The sequence below is a fragment of the Lepidochelys kempii genome, chromosome 1, assembly GCF_965140285.1.
Source record: "Lepidochelys kempii isolate rLepKem1 chromosome 1, rLepKem1.hap1, whole genome shotgun sequence".
NCBI lineage: Eukaryota > Metazoa > Chordata > Testudines > Cheloniidae > Lepidochelys > Lepidochelys kempii.
Genome location: NC_136380.1, coordinates 117942851 through 117965189, shown reverse-complemented (window position 1 = coordinate 117965189; position 22339 = coordinate 117942851). Strand labels below are relative to the sequence as shown.

At 43.4% G+C, this 22339-nt stretch overlaps 1 protein-coding gene across 5 annotated transcripts in view; it reads left to right on the top strand.

The window, feature by feature from the left end:
• Positions 1-22339, top strand: part of LOC140914253 (interleukin-1 receptor type 1) — a 78977-nt gene that overhangs the window by 5634 nt on the left and 51004 nt on the right. Inside the window, exon 1 of one of the 5 annotated variants that reach the window (XM_073351716.2) lies at positions 20697-20754. The exons of 2 other annotated variants lie outside the window; for them this stretch is intronic. The gene's annotated coding sequence lies outside the window, so the exon portion shown is untranslated. Of the gene's footprint in view, positions 1-20696; positions 20755-21080; positions 21178-22339 lie in introns of those variants that run through there. 2 more of the 5 variants (XM_073351660.2, XM_073351696.2) reach the window with 2 other exon arrangements.

Sequence of the window (22339 nt, the reverse complement as noted above, 5' to 3'; positions counted from 1 at the left end):
TAGCTATTGATCCAATTTAGAAATGTCCTATAGATACTTTTATTTTGCTCCAATTTTGAAATTATCCGGTGCACTATTATTAAAAGTATTTGGAAAATGTCTGTCTATGCACTTCGAAGAGTTCATCCCTACGTAGTTCTATCCTCAGGAAAACTATATATTTTTTTTTGGCCTAGTCTTGAAAACTCTGACTTCAATCATTTGAATAAATGAGACCACTTGCATTAGTTAGAGTTTGAGATTTAAGACTGGGACTTCTGGCAACTGGGTGCATAACTTCTGTAGGTTCTTTGAAAATGTGAGAGGCCAAAGCTCTTGGTTAGAGACAAGATTGGAAGCAAGGAGATCTGGTTTTCATTTCTGGCTCCTCCACAGACTTTCTTAAGTAATTTAAGCTTCCTGTGTCTCTGTTAAAGACACAGCGGTAAAGTTTAAGTCATTCATGCTTTTAAAGCATTTTGAGATCCTCTGGTGGAAGGCACCAAGAAAGTGCAAAATATTGCTTGTTATAGACAGTGGGTACATTTCATTTTTAAAGTACAACTTTTGATTTAGGAGTTCAATTCTGCAAGGTCTGGATGCATTCCTCAAACTATTAATAACTTCAATACTACTTCCATGTACTTAGGGATGCAGGATACAGATTTTAGAAAGTAATATTCAATGTACCAGCATTGCTCTTCTAGAGTGAAATTCATCCCTGTGCAGAGTATATTTATTTATTTGTATTACCATCTAGGAGCCCTAGTGATGGACCAGGACCCCATTGTGCTAGGTGACAAAAGAATGTCCCTGCTCCAAATTGCTTACCCTCTTGGGGGGAAATCCTACTGAAGCCCAGTAGAATTAAAAAATGTAAAATACAATATAAGTAGTCTTAGAAGGGTTAGGTTTTAATGAGGAAGGCCCCAATCCTGGAAAGATTTATACATAGGATTAACTTTACTCATCATGAACAGTCCCACGGAAGTCAGTATAATTCTAGCCCCATTGAAGTCAATGGCAAAATTCCCGTTGACTTCAGTGGGGCAAGGATTTCACCCAGTGTGACTACTCACAATATAAAGTTAAGCACATTTGTAAATCTGTAGGATTTGGGCTTATATGGTGGCATTCATCTAGTTTTTTGCTCCACTTACTTCTCCAAAACTAATTTTACAGATACAGAAAGAAAAAGTTGTTATATAGTGCACTTGTAATATGTGCAGTCGGTTTGAACTGGCAATCCATATACAATATTATGACATTTTATTTCTGTACCTGTTATAAACTGACTTGTATGTTTATAAAATTAAAGTAAATAATTAGTGTCTTAGCTTTATTACATTTCCTGGTACTGCAATAACTTTCATTGATTAAAACCAAAGCAAATATTGTTTGTCAAGTTTTATAAACAATAAAAATTAAATCTTTCCAAGTCTAAGAATAAATAAATAAAAATAAAATCTGATATCTAAATATTTCAGGGCTGCAGTTTAAAGCAGAATTTATGACAGTGAGCCAGATGGAGAAAACATTATCCTAATCCAGTCACATTAGCATGGTCGTTAGATAAATAATGTTGTTGTTCCTGGCTAGGAAATCCTGTGCATTAAGTCTTTTAATGAGTTAAGGAACACATGGAAAAACCTCTCAATTTATTATGTGTGTCATTCCTTCCAAGCAGCCTTTCAATTAAGATGACTCAAAGTTCTCCCGCTTTCATTTATCTTACTTAGCTCAGATGGTAAAAACAAGTCAGCATAATTATCTCATATAGCTAGAGCAGGATCTGCTTTCCTCCTTGTTGCTAGGACTGGGGAAATTAAGGTCAATTAAAGTACAATGCCTTGTACCAATCCACTTCTTTATTATTAAGACATATACATGTTAGAAATTCTTGTTTTCATTTTGTGTGTGCACCAGCTTAGGTCCTGATCCTACAAAAAGACCTGCCTGCATAGAGTTCAAATCTATTGGAATGGCAGGGTTTTGTGCAGAGTAAGATGGTTATGGTGTCTGTCAGGGGGCAGGGACCAGAAGAGCAAGGTTCCCCTCTCCTTCCCAGAGAGAGAAAAAGATGTCTGTCACAGTTTCATCGTAACAAGGAGGTCAGACCACTAAGAAATGGACTGACACCACCATTGTAACCATATTTGCTAAATATATCTGAGGCATTGTTTGGAATTGAGCAGTTATGCACTATTTTTTCTAAATTAGTCACCTTAAAGGTGATCTGAAAATGGAAAATTATCCCTGTGCCCTTTTTGCTTGTACATGATGTGCAAGCAAAAGCTCTTGAATGGAAAGTCAGGGCCTCTCTATCTCTCCTTGACATTTTCAAGGAATAGCAGATGACTCATCCCTGCTTTCCCAGTTGTTCACTGGACCACGGTGACCTGCCCCTACCCTGGCTTCTTTGCCATATTGTAAGGATCAGATAAGTATTTAGGAGTTGGTTTAAAACCATTCTTAGCTGTTACTTTCTTTTCTAGCCCAGCATTCACAGTAATTATAGTTTGTGGTTGTGACACCAACGGTTAGGTCTCACTTTTTCTGCATTACCAACCCCCCACCTCCAAAAAACTTCAACATTTATTAAACATCAAAAAGCAGGAAAAACCACTTTGCTAAATTAAGGTTTACTGAACTTAAAATTAATCTCCCTTTATACCCTTTCCCTTTAAAAAAAAACAAAAAAAACTCCATATAAAAGAAAGAAAGTCCTTGCTTGAAAGACTTTCTGATGGCTTGCAAATTCTCTTGTTCAGAGGGTAAATTTAAGGTGGTAGCTCTTAGGTTTTGGGGTTAAAGTCTAGCTCTTAAGACAAAAGGAGACAAACATAATGGGGAGAAAAAAAGTATAGCAAAACCTAAGGAGCCACATTCAACACTAAATTAGTCAAGATTTACAGTGGTGTAATTCCACATCTCTACTGGTTATATCAGCATAAGACTGGTGTAACACAATTGCCAGTTCACATCTGTCTTTAATGCTGGTCGTTCTCTTGCTGAAAGATATCCGCATACAGACATGCAAACTTTTACCAGAGTTGTGCTGTAAGGCAGTGGGTGAGATTCTGTGTAGAGGCCCTGGGAAAACGGAAACTATGGAGGCTTTGAGCTATCTCTGCATTCTCCAAATCCCGGTCTGGGGGCGGGAGAGATTATTCACAAATTAAGGTCACATTGGCTACTTTTCAGTAGCCTGATGCTCACCACCAATTTGTATGTGTAAGTGGGGGAATGGTCCCAGTATTGTGGGGGACTTTCCTGGCTTATACACTATGCTGGTGGAATTGGCTAGCGAAAGAATCTCCGTCCTCACTCCCACTCTACCCAGAGGTCTGCCTAACCTCGAGGACTCCCCTTCCACTCTCCTCTGTGGTAGAGTCCTTGTAACCCAGACCAGGCTGGACCCAGGATTCAGGGGCGGGGCTCGACCCACAGTCTTGTTGTAGTCACTTGGGACAAGGGCTATTCTGGAGTACTCGCTCAGCTCTGGATGCTTCCCTGACCCACTGATCATATAGTTCAGGCAAATACAATTTATTAAACAACAACTAATAGAGAAAAATGGGCCTGGAAGGTCGATTGGAAAAGCATCAAATGGCCATTGAAGGATGGATAAGATTGCTATGGGACTGAGCTGGTAGGTGTTATACTGCCGATGCAGCATCTGTGTTTCCATCCATGATTTCATTGCATCCGTGTGCAGTAACTCCATGCAGGTGGAGGCTTTCCCATACCTTGCTCCAAGGTGGTGCACTTACTGGGATACTGGTAACGCTCTGCTGGGTTAGAACTTTCATCGAGAGATTCCCTAGGCTTGAGGTTTTCAAAGCCCTGTTGGTCTTGGATGCCCGCTGCTCAATTCCCAACAGGGAATGGGTGTCCAAAACCTGTAGGTGGCTTTGAACATCTTAGCCAGTGTTTTACAGCCAGCCCAGGCACCTGAACCATTGCTGACAGACTATTAAATAATTGCATGTGGGGCTTTAGACTATCGGATGTTAAACCATTTTTTGGCCTCTGATCTTTTTGTTCTCAGCATCCTGTCTTTGTGGAAGTAGAGATGCAATTAAAGTCTTTTGTCCTTCCTATTAATTGGTCAGGCTGTTAAAGACTAACACAAAACATTGTGGATAATTTCTTTTGGACTAGCTAAGAATATATTCTAGTAAGGTTTGTTGCAATTCTACTCTGAAGTTCAAGAAAATCATAGACTAAAATGGCCACCGTAGTTTGTATTTTCATTATGTGACACTTATGTAATCTCAGATGGGATTAAAGGAAGGGCTTTTGAAGCATTTTGTGACTTTCCCCCCTCTCCCTAACAAAGGGACAGAATCTGCTGCCCTTCTTCACTTTAAGTTGTGCCTTATGCTCCAGTAAAATCAAAATGAGAAAAACCTCAGCTGAGCTACTCACAATATTGTCCTACTCCAGGTGAATAAGGATGCCAGCATCTGGTCCAGAAACATAGGCGCCAGCTTCCTCCGGTCCCCGGGGATGCTCAACCCCCAACTCCGCCCCAGGCGCTGCCTCCACCTGACCGCTTCCCCCAAGGGCCACCCCACCTCTTCCCCCCCGGCATCCCTTCCCCCAAGTCCTCACCCTACCACTTCCCCGCCTCTTTCCCACCTCCCCCCAGTATGCCCCATCCCCATGCCAGTGGGTGCTGAACACCCACTAATTTTTGTCCATGGATGCTCCAGCCCTGGAGCACCCACGGAGTCTGTGCCTATGCCCAGAAGTATTAAAGACCTCTAAAGAAGATTTATATTTAAAAAGCAGTTCATTACTTCTATTAAAGGCTTTGTAAAAGAAAATTATTATTATTTTGCATAAAAGCTAGTTTTCCAAGTATTTATCTGAAATTCTGTATCAGAAAAATATACTATAAAGATATCTTCAATTAAAAAAGTACCAAAACAAAGCACAAATGCACTCTCAAACTTTCCATTAGTAACTAGAACAGATACAAAAGCCATTCTATGAAGCGTACAAAGCATTGATTTCTTAAAAAAAGCTTAGGGTTTCTTTAAAAAAAACAAACAAAAACCAATCCCTCTCCCCCCAAAAACACCTCCCTATTCAATTAAAACAGGTTATTTCCTGCCACCAACAGTTGATATTTCCTGCCTTCAACAATTAGGTCACCTAGCCACAATCACCTGCTTCTATTTGCATTTAACTATGCTCTTTGATGTCTTCTAAGAAAAATAAAGTGTGTATTTCATTGTGATACTTTGGCATCAAACCTTCCATAACTTCGTTTCAAAAACTGAATTTACTTGGTCTGCCTTCCATCTCTCTCTCTCATATTTGTTTGCTTTAGTGTAACCTTTCCTTGGGTTTTTTGTTTTGTTTTTTGGTCTCATACCTTCATCTATTTTCCCATAATTTTTAAATGTTCTGGGGTGTTTTTTTGTTTGTTTTTTTTCTTCACTCGAACAGTCTCTTCAGGACACTTTTTGGATTCTGTCTTTTTAGCTTTTTATTTCTGTCTCTCTTTTTCTCTTCAGGTTTCAGAGTAACAGCCGTGTTAGTCTGTATTCGCAAAAAGAAAAGGAGTACTTGTGGCACCTTAGAGACTAACCAATTTATTTGAGCATGAGCCTTCGTGAGCTACAGAGCTGTAGCTCACGAAAGCTCATGCTCAAATAAATTGGTTAGTCTCTAAGGTGCCACAAGTACTCCTTTTCTTTTTTCTCTTCAGTTTTCTTTGTCTGTTTGGTAAAATTATATGGCTATTTCATTGACTTAACCCTTTCCTTTATCAAACATATTTATCCTCCTCACATATCTTCTTTCTCATCCGTTTCTGTCTCCTGTTCCTCCACCTCCCTTCTTTCACTGTCCAATCCAGCCACATTTGTTTTGGTCACAGTGGAAACTTGCTATTGTTGAACTCAGGAGATCATAAAAATGTTCACCGTTGACAGCTTGTTTCCTAAATGTATGTGGGGAAATACTGTAGGACAATGGAATATGTCCAGCCATTGCTTTTATATACAAACATGGGAATAGCGCTCCCCCACAGCTATTTGTACAACTTGGACTTCAGACTCATGGAAGCAGATGATGATGTGTGGAGTTGTTTTGATTCGTATGACACGTATCTGTGTGTTCCTTTGTCTGGCAACATCACATATTATAGGTGGGACTGGTAGCATCACCTTCTATTCAAATTGCCCTATTAAGAGGGTGGGAGAAAAGCCCTGTTTTCTGTTCCTTATAATGTTGCCAAATATTAATTGTTCAGGCTGTAATTTTCCATGCTCATTTTGTCTCCGGCTGAATTTTTCGGAACCTTTCAGCCAAAATGGTTCACATGTTTCCAAGAATGAGGCTAAAGAAAAACATTTTTACCCATGTTAAAAATATTCTGGTGATTTTCTCCCCCCGCCCCCTTTTTTCTAGCACCTTCTTGCTTTGGAGCAGGGACTTGAAATTTGGCAGGGAGGTGGCCTTCTTGGCAGGGATGTGCATTTTGCCATTCCCATGAAAATCCATTCTAACTTAGCCAAGTTACAAGCCTTAAAAAAAAAAATTGCAAGTGTCACGTGCTCAGTAGAGATTTCAATTTTAGCAGCTGAAACATGTGAAGGTTCCATCCTCACTGAGCATGCCTGAGCCTCTCACCGCTCCTAGTGCTGACCAGACTGTACATGTTGCATGTCCACAGAGGTACTGAGTGTGCTCCAGCCTAGGGCTTCACTGTCATGGCTGCTCCAGGCAAGGGCGGGGTTGTGTACTGGAATTTAAGAGCAGAAAGCCTGTCTCTCCTGTGTGCTTAATGACACCCCTCTCCCCTCTGGCACCCAGGCAGTACAGCGGAGGAAGCCGTCTGATTCAAATGAATAGGGGAGAAAAGCAGACAAGGGAGAGAAAAAGGATTAGACTGGGACGAGGAGAGTGCTAGACTGGAACTGTATGGGGGAGAGAAACTGTAACTGGGAGTTTGTGGGGGAGAGTGATAATAAGTGGGCAAGAAGACTGGGCCTGGGAGCTGAGGGGAGGAGCGGCTGGGACTGGTTGGGAGAGGAGACTGGGAGCTGGGGCAGGGAGAGGAGTGAGAGGAGAGGAGGCTGGCACTGTTTGGACAGAGAAAGAGGGACTAGGAGCCAGTGAGGGAAATGGAGGTGAACTGGGAGCCAGTTGGTGGAACATTGTATTTGGGGGATTGTGAGAAACTAGATTAGTTGGATTAGGAGATGGGGGATTAGGAACCAATATTGGTGGGGGGTCCACTGAGTGGACAAGGAGCTCCAGTGCAGGGGTGAGAACTGGGATTACATGGGCAAACAGCCTGGAACAAGGAGCCAAGGAAGGGTAACACTGCGACAAAGAGCCATGCAGGGGGTGGGGAAAATACTGAGATTGGATGAGGAGCCTGGGGAGGGAGAATAAGATCCAGTGGGGAGGTGGAGCACAGAGACAGATTGGATGAGGAGCTGGGAGAAGGGAACTGGAAGTGGCTGGCAAGGAAATTGGGGACAAGGAATGGGGACAGAAATGGAGGAATTGGGACTGGCTGGGCAGGGAGACTGGGACTACAATGAGAAGCCTGAGACTGGGTAGGCAAAGAGAATGTGACTGTGACAAAGAACCAGGGTGAGTAAGAAACAAAACTGGAACAAGTTGGTAGGAGTGGATGTAGGAGAAGGGGGCAGATTTGAGGGGAATGGGCAGAAGAATGTCTGCCCACTAGAGAACACTCTCTTTTCCAGAGCCTGGAATGGAACCCAAGGTCCCGGGTCTCACCTTTCCTCTGTTGTCAGCAAATAGCTATGAGGTGTACTGGCAAAGTGTGTATCGTCCCTCTATAGTGCTGGTCCACATAGACAATGGTAATGTACTACTGCTCTCATTAGCTCTAGTGGCAGAAGCCTGTGTAATGAGCAAAACTGTAGCCTTTAGATCCATGACCCAGGTAGGTATCAATATGATGCCACATGATGGAATGTCTATTTTTTGGGTGTTTTGTTTTCTGTTTGCTATTTTAGAGAGAGAGAGAGGTCACTATATATATATGTGCTATAAGGTCACAATCAGGAAAATTTAAGCAATTAAATATGCAAGTTTGTATGTTGACAATTAATTTTCCACATTTACATAAGAAATGACTGAAATATGGATGACTCTTACTGTGATCAGCACTACCTAGCTGGTAGTGTCTCCCTGAGCTGCCTCCAGACCCTGGGTAACTCCCTATTGCTATTGGCTGGCTCAGTGGAACCCCTTCTCCTAGGGGCAGCAATGTGGTGGGGGTACAGCTGGACTTTGGGGTCCCTCCAGCAGTGCCAAAAGATTTGTGCTTGCTATCACAGTACCCTCATCTCTAAAATATTGTAAATGGCAGTTTCAGTGATATTCCTGGGGCAGGTGTCTGATTTAATTGGTACATTTTTATACTACTTTACTCTGCTTAGACTTGATGATCTTACAGTGCAATTTTGAAGTATGGCTTTGGTTCATGTATATTTTAGGCTGATCCTGCACAGCAATAGCAGTTCTCCAGCTGCTGATGGTAAATCAGCAGACGGGTACATGACACATTTGACTGCACTGCTCTTACAAATTACTATCACGTCAGTTTTAAGATTCTTTATTCCTTTTGTATCTCATGTTGCTTCTTATGGTGAATAGCCAGCTGATGATGACTAGAAGGGCGGAAGGGAGGGAATAGTGACATCATTAATGTCCCTTATTTGTTTTTTGTTTTTTAAATAAAAACAAACCTGCAAATTGTGCAAATAGCCAATCTACAGTTTTTGTTGTTACCATATCATCTGGGAGTACTAGTTATGGACCGTTTTTCAAGGCACTGTACAAACACACACACAAGATGGTCCCTACTCCAAAGAGTTTACAGTCTAATAACTCTTTCCTGTCACTACCTCCTTGTCCTCCTTCCCCATCTCCCTACAGTTCATTTTTACACCAACTCTTTCATCTTGTTTTAAGCTATGTTGTAAGCTCTTTCTAAACTGAGAGAAATGTGAGTTTGGTTGTTGCCTCCTACTGAGGAAGACAAAGAAGCTGCTCTTTGGTGAGATAGAAAGGAAAGCAAAAGAGCTAGAAATAAGGGTAAGGAACTGGTTAAATGGCAAACTATAATGGTTCGTACTTTGAAAGGTGAACTGTCAGGCTGGAGGGAGGTTACTAGTGGAGTTTCTCACAGATCGGTCTTGGGACCAATCTTATTTAACATTTGTATTAATGACCGTGGCACAAAAAGTGGGAGTCAGCTAACAAAATTTGCAGATGACACAAAGTTGGGAGGTATAGCTGAGGAGGACCAGAATATCGTACAAGAAGATCTGGATGACCTTGAAAATTGGACTAATAGAAATGGGACGAAATTTAATAGTGCAGAGTGCACGGTCATGCACTTAAGGACTAACAACAAGAATTTTTGCTATAAGCTGGGGACTTATCAGTTGGAAGTGGCAGGAGAGCAGAAAGACCTGGGTGTACTGGTTGATCACAGGATGACTATGAGCTGCCAGTGTGAACCGGCTGTGCAAAAGAGTAATGCAGTGTAGGTATTTCCAGTAGAGACAGGGAAGTGTTAGTACCATTAAACAAGGTACTTCAGTACCTTGATGAGACTTCATCTGGAATATTGTGTGCCATTTTGGTTTCCCATGTTTAAGAAAGATTAATTCAAACTGGAACAGGTGCAGAGAAGGGTAATATGGGTGATCCGAGGAATGAAGAATCTACCTTATGAAAGGAGACTCAAAGAGCTTGACTTGTTTAGCCAAACTAAAAGAAGGCTGTGAGGAGATATGATTGCTTTCTATGAATATGTCTGAGGGATAAATACTAGGGAGTGAGAGGAGTTATTTAAATTAATTGCCAGTGTGGACACAAGAACAAATAGATATAAACTGGCCATCAACAAGTTTAGGCTTGAAATTAAACAAAGGTTTCTAGCCATCAGAGGAGTTAAGTTCTCAAACAGTTTCCCAAGGGCAACAGTGGGGGCCAAAAACCTAACTGGCTTCAGGACTGAGCTTGATAAGTTTATGGAAGGGATGGTATGATGAGACTGCCTACACTGGCATGTAGGCAATCTGCAACAGCTAGCAGCAAATATCTCCAATGGCCGATGATGGGATATTAGGTGGGCAGCGCTCTGTTTTACTACAGAGAATTCTTTCCTAGGTTTCTGACTGGTGACTCTTGTCCACATGCTTAGGGTCTAGCTGATCATTGTATTTGGAGTCAGGAAAGAATTTTCCTCTGGGTTAGATTGGCAGAGACCCTGGGGTTTTTTGCCTTCCTCTGCAGCATATGGCACAGGTCACTTGCAGGTTTACACTAGTGTAAATGGTGGATTGTCTGTAACTTGAAGTCTATAAATCAAGATTTGAGGACTTCCATAACTCAGCCAGAGGTTGTCTATTACCGCAGTAGGTGGGTGAGGTTCTGTGGCCTGCAATATGCAGGAGGTCAGACTGATGATCATGACGGTTCCTACTGGTCCTAAGAGTCTATGAGAAAAGGTTCAGAGGAACTTTCAGGAACAGCCTCACACCATCATCATCCAGTAGGTCTAACATCTTGTATTTCATCAGCAACATCCAGAGTTGCACCCAATTCTGGGACATATCAAATTGAGACATTTCCATGCAGCATTTGCAGTCAGTGTGAGATCTGTCTCTGAGCCTTGTATAGGAATTTGGACCTTCCTAGGTTTGTTTATGCAGTATACGTTGACTTTTGATGTGGGGAATAAAGAACTGTGAAGAGGTAAAATAATGGTATTTTAATAGGAAAGGTCTACTTAGAGTTAGCCTTAGTAGGTATCACCAGTTCACAATGCATTAAATATTCTTTAGTTCTTCTATAGTTAAGAGCATATTCTCATCAAACATTAAATCTTCAAAAATAAATCTGTGCACTTTCCTTATTTTATTTGTTCTCTACTTCAAGGGAATCTTAGTAATGATTTAAGTAACCTCTGTCTGTGATTCACTGGGATGAAAACCTGATGCTAACAATGCACCCCTCTTCTGGGTCAGGAAGGCCTTGTAAGCACTGTGATCTTTCACAAACCAAAGTGCTCAGAAAGAAAAATCAAAAGTAAAACCCTCAGCAAACCATAGAAAAAGCAATCACCAGCTCACGTCCATTTTTCCCTCCCTGTGAAATCATGGTTCTCTCAGAATTTGCTTCCAGAAGCAAAATAATTTATCATTTTATGCTTCCTCTATAAAACATTGCCAGTAGACACCTATTAAATCTCTGATTTTACTTTTGCCAAACAATGCCTTGTCTACACCAGAGACTAAATATAATTGAATTGGTTTAAGCACAACTACTATAGCTTCCATGCGCTTGCCAAGCTGAATTGGTTTCAGTTTTCTTCTATTTCCAGGCTAGTACTGTCCCAAACTGTTTTAGTTGCAATGCCCTCTAGGTACCTATTTCATAGTTCCCTGCTCAACTCCTAGAAACGGTCAATTCTGGGAGATTTTCCAAGGCCACCAATCCACTGTGGGACAGTACTGAGAAGAGTAGTCGAACTATTTCAGATCCACAATGGTAAAAAAAAAAATTTACACTGAAGCGGTTAAGCTTTAATTGGTTATTAAGCCTGTTGAAAGTAAGTTTCTTCTAAATGATTATTAGGACATTTGTAAACCATTTGGAGGAAGCATATAGACAAAAATGTTCTTCAGATTTTTCTAAATGTAGGGGCTTTATAATCAGTTTTATTTCTTTAGTGTAGAGCAGGCAAAAATTCTTATAGTTGTCTCTTTGCATGGTTTCCTATCATCCCCAGTACAGCAGGTAGCAAAAAATAGTTGTAGTAAAATGTCTGCCTTCCTTTCTCATGGGGGGAGAGAAGTCCTATGAAATCTAAAGAACAGCCCTAGGGCAGAAGGGGTGCACTGGAAAACCCAGAGAAAAGAAGCATTTAGTCTGGTGTGGGTTTTTTTGTTTTTGTTTGTAAAATATTATTAGTGACTCACTTGAAAACCTCATTCTGTTTGGGACAAAGCAACCTTTCTGCCTTCTGCCATGTCATTCTTAGTGGGTATGATGGTGGTGCTGGATGCCAGACCAGAGCCAAAATACAGTTTATAGCCAGCTAGTCCTACGAGTGTGACAATATTTTCTGTAACTCCACCATCAAGGGCAGGCTGCCACTGCAGTTAAACTGGGGCCATGGGAGTTGAAGACATTGCTGTAGGTGTAAAAGTGTATATATGGTGTGATATTCTTTTCCCCCCATACTCAAAAAGCAAGTGTAGTGGTTTGGGTAATGCCCCCTTAATGGGAGAAGAGATGGAATGTTGGAATCAGAATGTTGCATGGCTGTTGAAAATGACAGCTGATATTCATTCTTCCATATCCAGAAAGCAAACATGTACTTTCAGTCGAGGTGACTTTTATACTAAGAAAAATAACGTATAAAGAAAGAACAAATCCTTCCAAGAGAGAAAGCATAATGGGAGTGCTGCATTATGTATGACTCTAATCCAGTATTGCTTAACTCTATTGTCTGCCCCTAGCAAACTCCTTATATTTAAAGGTGCAGTGTGCAGAAAACCAAACCACGAGCTCTCCTTGCATAGCAGTGTATGTCACAGTTAGATTTGGTCTCTCCTGGCTGATAAGAAGAGCAGCTGTCCAGGTAATGGAAACATTTCACTTGTGGAACAAAAAAATTACTGTTAAACATGAAAGTAGTAAGAAATTGCTAATCCTAGTCTGCATGTGGTGTAACCAGTGGTGGGAGTTACAGAATCATAGAACGGGAAGGGAGCTCGAGAGGTCATCTAGTCCAGTCCCCTGCACACATGGCAGGACTAATTATCTAGACCATTCCTGACAGGTGTTTGTCTAACCTGCTTCTAAAAATCTCCAGTGATAGAGATTCCACAACCTCCCTAGGCAATTTATTCAAGTGCTTACCTACCCTGACAGTTTAGAAGTTTTTCCTGATGTCCAACCTAAACCTCCCTTGCTGCAATTTAAGCCCATTGCTATCCTCAGAGGTTAAGAAAAACAATTTTTCTTCCTCCTCCTTTTAACAACCTTTTACGTACTTGAAAACTGTTATCCTGTCCCCTCTGTCTTCTCTTTTCCAGACTAAACAAACCCAATCTTCCCTCATAGGTCATGTTTTCTAGACCTTTAATTATTTTTGTTGCTCTTCTCTGGACTCTCTCCAATTTGTCCACATCCTTCCTGAAATGTGGCGCTCAGAACGGGACACAATGCTCCAGTTGAGGCCTAATCAGTGCAGAGTAGAGCGGAAGAATTACTTCTCGTGTCTTGCTTACAACACACCTGCTAATACATCCCAGAATGATGTTCACTTTTTTTGCAACAGCGTTACACTGTTGACTCAAATTTAGCTTGTAGTCCACTATGACCCCCAGATCCCTTTCTGCAGTACTCCTTCCTAAGCAGTCATTTCCCATTTTGTATGTGTGCAACTGGTTGCTCCTTCGTAAATGGAGTACTTTGTGTTTGTCCTTATTGAATTTCATCCTATTTACTTTTCCAGTTTGTCAAGATCATTTTGAATTTTAATCCTCTGCTCCAAAACACTTGCAACCCCTTCCAGCTTGGTATCGTCCACAAACTATAAGTGTACTCTATATGTCCTTATCTAAATCATTGATGAAGATATTAAACAGAACTGGACCCAGAACTGATCCTTGCAGGACCCCACTCGTTATGCCCTTCCATCATGACCGTGAACCACTGATAACTGCTCTCTGGGAATGGTTTTCCAACCAGATTTGCACCCACCTTATAGTTGTTCCATCTAGGTTGCATTTTAGGTGATTTTTGATTGTATCTAGAAACCACAATACAATTGTATCTCATATTCAAAGGCAATCCATTTCTCAGAGAAAGAAAATTAATTTTTATTTAAAGATCATGTTATGGCTCTGGACAACTTGTGTCAAAAGCTATATTCTGGCACAAGTCTTTATTATATTGCAGCAGTGCACCATCTCCTTCTCAATGACATGTATATGCATGTATCTCTATTTCCATTATGTAAATCCATTTCTATATCCATTATCCCTCCCCTGAGCAGCTCTCTTTTGTCCCCTGTGTATCTCTTCCTTTTTTTCTGGGAAAATTTTAATCCTTTTTAGAATGCTGAATAAGGGTTGTAAAATCAGTTCCTCATTTACCCTGGTTCAGTTATGGTAAACTATTTGTATTTGAGAAAGATCAGCATGATCAAAACTGCATTGTAATGCATGTGTACAAGCAGGCAGAGATAAACTGCAATCTCAGCTAAACTGCCTGGGTGCTCTGTTAGTGCACAGTAAGGGTATGTCTATGCTGCAATTAGACATCCATATCTGTCCCATACCAGCTGACTCAGGTTTGCAGGGCTTGGGCTAAGGGGCTATTTAATTGCCGCATAAAATTTAGGCTTGAGCTGAAGCCCAATCTCTGGGACCCTCCCACTCCACAGGGTTCTAGAGCCCAGGGTCCAGGCCAAGCTCAAATGTCCACACAGCAATTAAACAGCCCTTAGTCAGAGCCCCGGGAGACTGACTCAGTTGGCATGGGCCAGCTGCGGGTTTTTAATTGCAGTGGAGACATACCCTAGGGGTGTCAACACTGGGAGTTAGTACTATTTGAAGCACTGGGTGGATGAGCAGGTGTAGAACTACCAAAAACTAAAGGTCTCCCTTTTAAGGGGAAGAAATCACTGGACCAAAGCATCAATTGATTATGGGGGACAACAAATGGAAAAAAAACCAGGAATGGGGGTGAGTTCAGAGATAAAGAATCGGGGATCCAGAGGGGGACACTGAGCAGAGAATCCTTGGCAGTATCCACTGCTCCTCAAAAGTGTACAGGGAGTCAGTGAACACTGCTCAGAGGAACTCTGCCTGGAGGTGTGATCAGATAAGGGACCAGAAATAGGCCCCACGGTTGCAGAGTACCCCCCCACCCCATCCAGCTTCCTCCTCCTGGTGTGATGGATGGGCTGTACTGGCCAGCATCAGGAGGAGGCTGACAAGGAAGTCCCATGACTTTGTGGGGCCATGAATGGTGTGTGCCTGGATCAGGAGGTGCAGGGAGAAGTGCAGCCAGAACCTCAGGAAGAGGTTCTGGAAAAGCCAGAAAAGGGGCTGCAATCTGACACACTCCACAAAGATGTGTGCCAGGGTCTCTCTCTCACTGCAGAAGGCACAGGTGTCAGGGGAGTTTGTGAACTATGCCAGGTACATGCCCATGCTCATGGCTCTGAAGGAGCCGCTAACTAATATCCCTAGCAGGCCATGGAACCAGACTGGAGTACAGAGTGGCCCAATGGGGTTCCTCACCCTCCTCAGGTGGCAGCACATCCCATTACCTGGTGTCGGGGCAGGACATGGGGGTGAGGAAGGGGATGGTATGAAGCACAAGCATGTACAGATGCTCTTTGGGCACAGTTTGGAGGTGGACCAGCTGGATACCATGCAACTGGTTCAGGTGATATCGGGGGTGGCTGGGGAGGCTCTGAGGCAGGGGCCTGATGACTAGGTCCGGAGAGCCAGGGTGAGAGGTGGGTGGGGAGTATCTGCCCACAGGACCCACACAAGAAAAGCAAGAGAAGCAGAAGTCAAGGCTGCCCTCTCCTCTTGGAGCACATGACAAGGGATGCGCAGGGTGGGCAGCTCCATGTGCTGACCGAGCATAGCAGGGTCCACCCAGTTTCTAGTCCAGGTGGTCTCCACTTCTGGTGGTACCAACCTCTGCCGGACCAAGGGGGACTCCACCACCTGCACACGGAGATGGGCACTGTGTAGCAGGGATTCTGCTAGGAGGTCCTCCCCTTTGGCGGCCACTATGGATCTGGTCACTGGAACTAGCTTCCACGGGGTGGGAGGAGGTATTGTTTCATATTCTCTGTGTGTATATAAAGTCTGCTGCAGTTTCCACGGTATGCATCCGATGAAGTGAGCTGTAGCTCACGAAAGCTCACGCTCAAATAAATTGGTTAGTCTCTAAGGTGCCACAAGTACTCCTTTTCTTTTTGCGAATAAAGACTAACACGGCTGTTACTCTGAAACCTGGTTATTACCAGTGATTCAAGCACTGACAGCTTACCTATACAGCACAGTGATAGAGCCAAGAAAGCAAATATTTTGGATCAGTTCAATCATGTTGCAAAAAGGAAGGCTATAAAATTCCTAGGTGCTGGAGCTCATGTTCCGGATCTATCCATTTAGTTCAGACAAAACCCTGACAGCTGAAAATACTGGAGTCAGGAGATAAGCAGAACAGTCCTATAAATGTCAGAACTGGAGAGCTGAAAATAAAAGTGGGTGTGATGTTATCTGATTAGAGTATGACCGTGCAAATCATCGTTGCTACCACTGTTATATAATTGCAACGAATCTTATACAGTATAAAGAAAAGGAGTACTTGTGGCACCTTAGAGACTAACCAATTTATTAGAGCATAAGCTTTCGTGAGCTACAGCTCACTTCATCAGATGAGCTGTAGCTCACGAAAGCTTATGCTCTAATAAATTGGTTAGTCTCTAAGGTGCCACAAGTCCTCCTTTTCTTTTTGCGAATACAGACTAACACGGCTGTTACTCTGAAACTTATACAGTATGTGACGCATGGCCAGAAAGGGTTAAGTGGCTCGCAGGCTAAATACCCCAGAGTCAACCTTTAGAGACATGTTATAAAAGTATATAAATGGTAATTAGGGCTATTCCATCTTAGATGGGCTAGAACTTTGAAGTGCAAACCTGTATTGTTAGAGAATTAGAGGTGACACTAATTGTATGTGTGTACTTACTCTTGTTAGATGTTAGCCATCTAAACTGACAGTTCCTGTCTGTCACTATAGCTATTGATTTAGAGATCAAAAGGGAATATTAACATTTAAATGAATCTTGGGTGAAATAATGTCATTGTTTATATGTCTCTTTAAAGTTTGTGATAAACTGCCTAGTGGATAAAATGCCTTATGTTAATCTGTGTAGGTAATTACCGATGATGCTTAGGAAATAGGTAGTCTTCAAAGTTTCCATGATTGCCTATTGTTCGCCTAAGGCTGGGGTTCTCAAACTGGGGGTCAGGATGTGAGGTAATTACATGGGGGGGGGGTCGCGAGTTGTCAGCCTCCACCACAAACCCCGCTTTGCCTTCAGCATTTATAATGGTGTTTAAATATATTAAAAAGTGTTTTTAATTTTTAAGGGGGTCACACTCAGAGGCTTGCTACGTGAAAGGGGTCACTAGTACAAAAGTTTGAGAATTACTGGCCTAAGGACTCTGACCTGTCAAGAGAGATCCTGGAACTGTATAAAAACCCCTTGGATTCTGATCCTTTTTATTTCAGATCTGCTTGATACTTCATACAGGGGAAGCTTAAGTTCTAAAATTGAGATCCCCAGTCTTAATCCGGATCACCCTGAATATGAACATTGAACTATAACCTATGGACTAATTCTGAAAGAACTCTTTGCAAATACAAAGCTCACCATCTCTACTATGAATCTGATCTCAGAACTGTACTCATGTCTGTACTCTCTCTTTTTTCTTTAATAAATTCTAGTTTAGTTAATAAGGATTGTCTGTAAGTGTGTATTTGGGTAAAATCTGAAATATTCATTAATGTGGGAGGTAATGTCTGATCTTTTGGGATTGGTAGAACTTTCTTGTATGATTAGATTTTCACTAATCCCCATCATATTTGATGTGAGTGTCTGGATGGAGGCCTGAGGCTGGGTTGCTTTAAGGGAACTGTGTTGGCTTCTGGGTAACCAGTGAGGTATTATAAAAGCTGTTTTGTGCTGGTTTGGTAAATCTAAGTATTGGAATATCCACCAGCTTTGGGGATTGTCTGCCCCATTCTTTGCAGTTAGTGACCTCAGTGCTGATCCCCTGGCACCCTGCTCACAGTGGAAAACAAAGCAACCTGAAAAGGAACAAGATAATGAACACAAGCGTCTGGAACTGAGGCGGGGCATGTTAATAAAAGTGATCTTATGTCCAGGCTCCCAGAAACTTCTTTTGAGGTATCTAAAATATCCTGGTTTTTCCTTTAATCAATCAACCCATTTAAAAAAACACTACAAAACATCTGTTCAACCTGTATTGCTACGCAGTGTAGAATCTGCTCTGTACTTATTGTGACAGTGGGATATGTCTTAGTCTACGAGTGGAAATAATGGACACTGCTACTGCTGAAGCATGGGCCTGGTCAATGATAACTATTGTACTGCATTCCAGACAACCACCCTGTCTGGGAAAGATGCTTGACACCTTTGTTGAAGGACTAACAACTAAGAACCTTCAACACTGCAATCTGGGGCAATGGCTCTGGTTGTCTCTCAACAGCTGGCCTGGTCCCCTTGTACAATGAGTTTTCTATACCAGGACCTACAGTGGGGAAGGGGAAAGCATGAGTGGTGGGTCTGTAGCTTCAGTCTGAGCACATGGCTTAGCACTGTAGGCCCTATTTAAGACTGGGGTTCTGCTCTGAGTAGGAGGCCTACCATCACCCCACATAAAAAGGACTTGCAGGAGAGAGAGTATCGGAGGTACTCGGCCCACCCTGAAATGCTGACAAACCTGAGATTCACAAAAGGGGTCAACACAGACATGCAGGTCAAGTCTTTTGTTATTTTCAAAGGTCTGTAACTCTTGACTGTTGGAAGAGTAATGTTTCTGTGGTTAAGAAAATTCTTTTGCTAAGCCTGTGCTCCTTGCTTTTCCACCATGTTGTCCCTGAAGGGATTAAACTAGAAGTCCAGTGTCCACATTCTAGGTAGGGTTTGAGGAAGCAGTTGTAAGTGACTGGGGGAGGGGGGCGGCTTGAGGTCTCAAACACTGGTTGAGGGATCTAGGGCAGATGGACGGTGACATCCTGAGGAAGGGTGTCAAAAAAGAGGTCAGAGAGAGTGTGTGCCCTGGATCCCCAAGACTAGAAACAGTGACTAGAATCTGCCCTGTTGACTTGGAAGCATGTGGGACATAGCAACTGGGTCCATTTGCAACAGATTGATGACACATAGTAGGGTATTGGGCCAGGTTGTAACACCATAGGGGAAAAAACAGGCATAAAGGGAACAGACAAGTTGAACGAGAGCAGACACTAAAATTGTTCTTGAGTTTCATGAGTTTATTTAGAACACTCTTACCAAGAAAAATCCTTCACCAGGAGAAATGTGCAAATATCACTGAGTCACAAGCTAGCAGTGATGACGGCACACTTCTGTTTTGTATAGTGTACTTTTGATTTTAGTATGACTTTTGTTTCGTGACTCTAAAAAGAAATGCCAAACAAGTGATCCAGATTTTTATTTTGAAAATAGGGTCACTTGAATATCGACTGATCCTTAGTGTGAAGTTATTGACAATAATAGTGGAGGTGTATTATAATATGAGTCCACTCTGCCACGGACAAATGATGCAGCGAGGGTGGAAATCACTTTCCAATCACTGTCTTACACTACTGAGGAAATTTCTTAGAATTGTTGGAGATATTTTTTGGCAGTCAGTCCTCTGCATGCATGTGTCCAAATGATGCAGAAAGTTCTGTGTTCTTACAACCTAACTTGCCATTAGTTAATTGTAAGTATCTAGTTCTAATGGACAGGGCGTTTTTGAGTCTTTGAAGCAAGCTGAGCACTTTAATGTCTGTTTAATAAGCATTCGCCACTGTGTGTCATCTTTAGGCTTGATGGAATTCAATTTTATTTTTTATTTCAATTAATATCAATGTTTATTTTAAAGCATTTTAAAAGATTTTTATGTACTTTTCCATAGTTGTGGGAAACTATTGGGGGAGGGTCAGACAATTATTTAATGAAAATAAGTGTTAAGATTCAAAAAGATAAAGCTTTATAACTGTTAAAACACGAACTGTCAACATCACATGTCAAACCATACAACGTAGGGGCATGTCTATACTGTGGGAGCTACACTTGTACCACTGTAGTGTAGAGGTTTCCTAGGGAGGGATAGCTCAGTGGTTTGAGCATTGGCCTGCTAAACCCAGGGTTGTGAGTTCAATCCTTGAGGGGGCAATTTAGGCGTCTGGGGCAAAAATTGGGGATTGGTCCTGCTTCAAGCTGGGGGTTGGACTAGATGACCTCCTGAGGTCCCTTCCAACCCTAACCTTCTATGATCTATGTTACCTGAGTGTGGGTAATCACCTGCCTGAGCAGCAGTAGATCGGATGACTGACAGAAGAATTGTTTTTTTCTGTGAATTTTTCCCACCCATCCCTGAAGCAATGTACCTAGGTTGACCTACATTTTAAAAGTAGACTAAAGCTAAATATCCTTAAATCAAACCAATAATCACCCAAGAAGCATCTTTCTTTCTTTGCCATCTGTCAAGTTGGATTATTATAGACAAATATTTTTTTCCTCAGTTTGTGTGCGTACAGTGAAAAGTTGGTGCAACTGATCTACCTCCCCACCTTGTCTCTCTAATATCCTGGGAGCAACAGGGCTACACCTCCACCGCCTACAGTGAAACTGACATTTATCGATAAAATCAAATCTGGCGACCCCTCGTCATGTTTTATTAATATAACATCATAAGGGGAGCAGATACCCCTCCTATGCTTTGAACTGAACCAGTAGGAGTTTCCCCTGCTCTGCCTTCCACTTATAACGCACCCCAGGGAAGGGTAGAGCTCCGGGGGAGGGGTGGATGGGACTGGGCTGCATCGGATGCAGGGGGACAGCCCGTGGGGTGAGGGAGAAGCGGTTTGGGGCGGGAAGGAAGGAAGGGGAAGCAGACGCAGCAGCCCAGGGTAGGAAGCAAATCTCCCCCTTTCTAGCCTGTGGGAGCTCCAGCTTTTCCCTGCCCCTCTGAGCCTGGGCTGCCCTTAAACTCGGCTCTAGCTCGTGAAGGGCTGGGAGTCGGGCCTAATTCAGGGCCCTCAGCCTGCACTGGAGCGAGGTCCCTGAGTGCGGGGCGCAGGCCCACGGACGGGCTGGGCCCTCCACGCAGCCGGGCCCCCCACTCTGGGGTGCTCCGGGCACGGCTGCCGGGCGGGGCCCGTGCTGCGGACCTAGAGCGCAGCCCGCGGGGCGCTCGCTCCGGGCTGGGGCGGGGCCGGGCTCCTTGCTCAGTGGGGGCGGAGCGCGCCGCCTGCCGGCCCGCCCGCCGAGCGCCCCGGGCCGCAGCGAGCCGCGCTGGTGCTGCTGGCGGCGCCCGGACGGAGCTGGCGGAGGTGAGAGGGCGGCGGGGCCGGGAGCTCCCCGCTGCCGGCCTTTGGCGGCCTCTGCTCTGGGGCCGGGCGGCGGCAGAGGGAGCAGCCGCTTCTCTGCAGCCCCGGCCCTGGAGCGCCGGGGGAGCCGCCCGGGATTTGGGGCGGGGGCGTCTCTGCCGAGCCCCGGGTGCGGGTGAGCCAGAGCCGGGCTGGCCCCAGCCTTGCTCTGCCCCGCGGCTCCTCTCCCTTGAACACCCGCCTCCAAGCGAAGCCCCCGGGAAGTGCCTGGGCTCCCGGGAAGCAGCAGGAGCTCTTAGAGGAGCCTCTGTAGGAACTGTTGTGATCTAGCTGAAAGCAGGCTGGCTGAGAAAGGCCTCTGGATGCCCGAAGCCAGCATAGGTGCTGGAACTAGGGGTGGCCTGCACCCCCTGGCCTGAAGTGGTTTCCATCATAGATAGGGCGGGTTTACAGGTTTGGATCAATGGCTCTCCACACCCCCACTATACAAATTGTTCCAGCAGCCCTGGAAGCCAGTGGCTTTCTACATTTTTTCATTTGCAGAGCCCTAAAAAATTTCAGATGGAGGTGTGGACCCATCTGGAAATCACAGACATAGTTTGCAGACTCTTAGGGGTCCTTGGACCACAGGCTGAAAATCAGTGCCATAACCTACAGCCCTGTGGGTTGTTACCCTGGAGCTTCACAGCCAGGAACTGTGCATCTGTCAGCTTATCCTTGTGTGCAGGGTTTAATTAATTTACTGCATGCTTACATTACTTTGCCTGTCAAATTGGTGGCAAGTGAAATTAGGGAGGGTAGGGTGCATCACCAACAGAAGGATGCATTAACTGATTTGATTAGGGACTGGCCCTTATGAATAATTTCACAAAAAACGGTGCCATTTCTTGAGCTTTTTTGAACTTGTCATCAATACAGGGCCATATGGAGGTGGGATGACAGGAGTTAGCGTCTCTGTTTTATTTTGGAATAGATGCCATTAAATCGGTTGAAGTTTAGATTCTTTCTGAAACCAGGCTTTTTCGTGTTCATATTTCAGTATTTGATGTTAGTTTCTAGACCAATTTCTTACCGTTGTCCCCAAATGCTACTTACCAATCAAACTGTATTTATCTAATGGTAAAGAATATAATGTAAAAAGATGTTTAGGGAAACAGTGGATATG